The 4,326-nt window shown below is 40.5% G+C and overlaps 1 long non-coding RNA gene across 1 annotated transcript; it reads left to right on the top strand.

The window, feature by feature from the left end:
- Positions 1 to 754: 754 nt before the first annotated feature.
- Positions 755 to 4,326, top strand: LOC123993614. The gene is made up of 2 exons (XR_006831478.1): positions 755 to 3,032; positions 3,229 to 4,326. It is a non-coding gene; the product is annotated as an uncharacterized LOC123993614 (long non-coding RNA).

Here is a 4,326-nt window from a genome sequence, read left to right as displayed (position 1 = left end):
GCTACTGTAGCCATCTTGTGTTTTTTTCTGATGGTGTTATATTTGTAATGCCAATGATGAGTCATTTTACAGCTCCTCAGCTTATTTTTGTTAAAGTAAAAGGAAACTGGTTTGCTCTCCCACAGTTATCAACTAGCTCTTCTACACATGTCTAGTTGTTACATTGTTTAAAAAAACGGGTGTGATTTATTGGTTGGTAGGCTACATAGTGTTCGACATGAAGCAAATTCAAATTCAGCAATGCAGTATATGGGAAGTAGACCCGGTAGAATGAACCAGTGAATTCCAGTTTAATCCGGGTTGTATGGACTGTTCACATCTTGCTATGTATTTATCCGATCACCAAATGCGTTGACGTCAGCTGTTGTTATTCAAAAAGTATGTCGAATGACTCCCTCTTACAACAGCAGCCTTTGTAACCCACGAAATGAGAACACGTCAAAATGCATAATGGTAATATTTACAGTACTGTATTATGGTTGGCAAGTTTGACGCTGTTTTTGAAAAATGTACAGTACATAGATAGACTCCCACATTTACCAAAACCCTTTTTCATGACCATACATTAAAATTAGTAGGTTTGTTCGCTTATGTTTCACGGTGAAGTAAAAAGGGTGTAAGTAAAAATACGCAGCCATTTTATAAATCGCGACAAAATGTGGCCCTATTTCGTAATTCACTCGGTCGGAGGTATTCTCATTGTGACGTTTGCCGCATCACAACTCGTGTATAAATAACACCCGCAACCCTCTTCCAACTCAAAACTCTTTATTGATGCCGTTTTAGTGTGTTGCGGCGACTGACGGTTCGTTTTCGTCAAGATGTATTTTTTTCCTGAATATCTTATTAGTTTACTTTAATTTTAGAAGTGACGAATGATAGCTAAGACTAATATGTAACAGGTCTCGTGTGACTAGTATGGTAGTTTAAAGTGATCAGATAAAGTAGCTATCTAACGTTACCTGCTAGCTTGTCTTTCGACGCCTACATTATTTGTTGCCTCAGCTTTTTTTGCGATGGTTGCTTTTACTTGAGTACTGAATTACTTACGATTCGTATGCAATAAGATTAACATAGCTATAAGAAACGATCAAGCTGACGTGTCCGTTCTGAAAGATGAAAGCCACAAGGTTTTCGTTAGGTGGCAGGGTATTGTTGTTATGCTCGTCAGTTACGTAGTTAAACACAGAAGATTGGTTATTTCAGCTGAGTTGGCAAATCAACGCTAAGTAAAAGCGAAAATGTCACATTTGTTAACTACGGTACCTAGCCAAGAAGGCTTATTTACTTAGCAAAATGCGCGTGTTGTGGTGCAGTTTTAGGCCTGATTTTTATTTTTTATTTTTAAATCGCAGCTATCTGAAGTAAAAATGTTTTAAAGCTCATGAAAGAATCAGGTTGTATAAGTGTAGTTGAAATAACCAAGTTACAAGATCAGAACCGTATGAAGGGAGTGAAGCTGTTCGAATAGCCAGCTAAATATTTGAATAGAAATTGAGCGTAGGTCCCACTTATCCGAGGCAGTATAGCCACTTCAATGCGTATACTATTTTCTTCACCTAAAATGAAGACTAGTTTACAAGAGAAATTTGAGCCCTTGGGAATGGGCAGTAAAATATACCACTTACAAGACAGCCATCTTGTGAAGACACGGATAATGGCCAGCTAAATATTTGAAGATCAAGTTGTGTAGGTCCCTGATATACTTCAGTGCGTTATAAGTGTTGCTTTTAGTCGGTTGCGCATCAGGAAAACTAATTTTGTAGTGAAAAGGGAACCAAGGTACAAGACTATCCTTTCAAAAGTTTACTCTTTTTGATTCTAGCCAGAAAAAAGTGTTTTATCTAAACTGAATAAGTACTGGTAGTTTGTCTCAAATCAGTATAGGCAACATGTGAAATAACCAAGTTACTGATCTTGAAGCCTCTTGAATAGCCAACTGAATATTGTAAGTTGTGCTGCATTGGCCTTTTGATCATTTGAGTTCTATTTATTGTTTTTAACCTGAAGTGAAGTACAATAGCTAACAAAATATTGGAAGATTATTTAGGCCAACAGTGCCTGTTTGTCGGTCATTTAAGCTGCTTCAAGAAGTAAAAATGTTTTGAGCCTAAAATGAACAAGATGTGCTGCCGGTTACATTTCCAAGTACATCAGTTGCTTTGCTAGCACTAGTGGTAGGTGAAGGAGGTGCAGGCTCGTGACGTTGCTTTGTCACGCTTCATTCAGATTTGATCAACTTTATCTAAACACAATTTGCTCTAGTTGGCGAAGAAAAGAAGATTTTGCTGTAGAAGAATGGACTGAGTTTAAAAACATTAAGGGGTGGGTGGGCACTAAGTATGCAGTTTGATCAGATGAGGAAGGACGACTTCAGGATCAGGCAAGAACCAGGCAGAGGGAAACTGGTAGGACCAGCGGGGAGCCAGGCAGGATCCAGGTGGATTGCGGGAGGAGCCGATGGGACCCAGTTGAGCGAGCGGAACGCAGCAGTTTTCATCAGAGGGAGCGTGCCAGATGGCAGGGTAGCGAGCTGAGAGCGGAGCAGTCCCAGGTCGAGCGTTGCCCCAATGCAGCCAGTGGGTCCCAGCAGAAATGAGGCAGACGAGTAAAAGGGTCAACTAGTTTCGCAAGTGACAATAAGTGTTTGTATGATGGGTAGCGGTATCGGGTAATGTTTAACTAGGCCAACATCTTTGAAATTAGTCCATATTAAATCTGTCAACACATTTTCTCGCGAAGTTTTCTTCCTCTTTCAGGTAAAGTGTTAATTTTCCTGGTTTTGGCCTCTTCCTGTCTGCTGTGATGAGTCCCCCTTGGCCTACTTGGTAGAGTGCACTGGCGAGAGGACTGTCTTAAAGGATTTCACCCTCCTGCAGCGCAGATGTAGTATCCCCCTGGGCGGAGAAGTTTCTTCATTGAGTTCATTAAGTCTACTCCCCTGAGAAGTGGTCTACATGGGAGTGTTGAGTCGAAATTCTTCTGTACGTTCGTGCGGCTTTGGTGCTGAGCAGCTACATCTGCTGGTTAAAGTGAGCAGTGAATTAAATGCATGCGATGATCATGTGGGGAGTAACTATTTCCCTCAAATATTGATATCAAATTTCTATTTGCCTATTTGTAATGGTAACTGAAAGGGATTATCCCTGCATTTCATTTGTAGTATTGGTCAAACTGGTGCATTTGTGGATGGTGGGGGGGAGACTTTCCAAGTTCTTCTTTTCACAGGCTCGCACCTTAAAGCAAACCTGACCATCCAAGGGAGTCCCTCTTTAGTACTGCCCACCACATTAATGAAAACGGTTGAGCATGTTCCCGAAACAGATCATTCTAAGGATGGATCAAGGGAAATCTCTGGTGTTAAAATCATGTAGGAAGGTATTTTGTACTGGTTTTCTGTAGCGAGTTAATCATTTGCTTATACTGTTTTTCTTCCAATATTTTGTAGGGATACACACTTGGGTTCTGGGAGGGTTGTGGGGGTGTTAATCAAATATTTCCTAGAATTTTTTTTCACACAGCTTCGTGTAAAGCAGCATTTTAAAGATCCAAATGATTAGCGTTGATGTTTGAGGAGCAAGGAGTCAACCCGGTGGTCCACGTCTTTCGGGGTTCCTTTTGCGTTGTGGTGTGGATATTCCTTGGTGTCTACAATGATGTAGCAGGAAGCGGGCCACCTCTTGGGATGTGAACTTGCGGTGTTCTCCTAGGGAGTGTGGTAACTTAACTTTTAGACTGATGCATTTTATATCCTGGAGTTGAAATTTGCATTTGGGGTTTCTGGGGTCAGGGGAGGGCTTTAACTGTGACTCTTCCAGATTATGACCCACCCCTCAATGAAAGAGACTGGAGGTCTACATCTCCCCCGTCTTAAGGAGAACAGCTGATGCCTTGAGGCCAGTGGTATTTAACTGTTTCTTGTGTAAAGTTATTGTGTACGTGAATTTGTGTTTTTTAATTGTATTTTAGCAACTGTTAATACAATTTTGATAGTGGGTTGGTTACTGTATGGGTTGGAATGGTGGAAGTCTTGTTTTCCCTTTTGCGTTTTCCAGTGTGCTGTGTCCTACGCTTTCAGTACTGAAGATCAACAGGAACGCCCCTAACTCATTGTATGTCAAGGTTTACTATTGCTTCAAAACACCTCATTAGGTCTCAAGTAAGGTCCCTTACAAATGTTTTCACATTTTATATTTCATTAATGACATTTGGCACCTTGCCTTAATTGCACGCCTTTGCAAATTAGTTAAATGTTTTGTATTGATGCAACAGAACATTGTCAAGGAATTATAATTGGTAATAAATGCGTAGCTTTTTGTGATTGAA

This window comes from Oncorhynchus gorbuscha, linkage group LG13 (genome assembly GCF_021184085.1).
Source record: "Oncorhynchus gorbuscha isolate QuinsamMale2020 ecotype Even-year linkage group LG13, OgorEven_v1.0, whole genome shotgun sequence".
NCBI lineage: Eukaryota > Metazoa > Chordata > Actinopteri > Salmoniformes > Salmonidae > Oncorhynchus > Oncorhynchus gorbuscha.
This window is presented reverse-complemented; position numbering and strand designations above follow the sequence as displayed.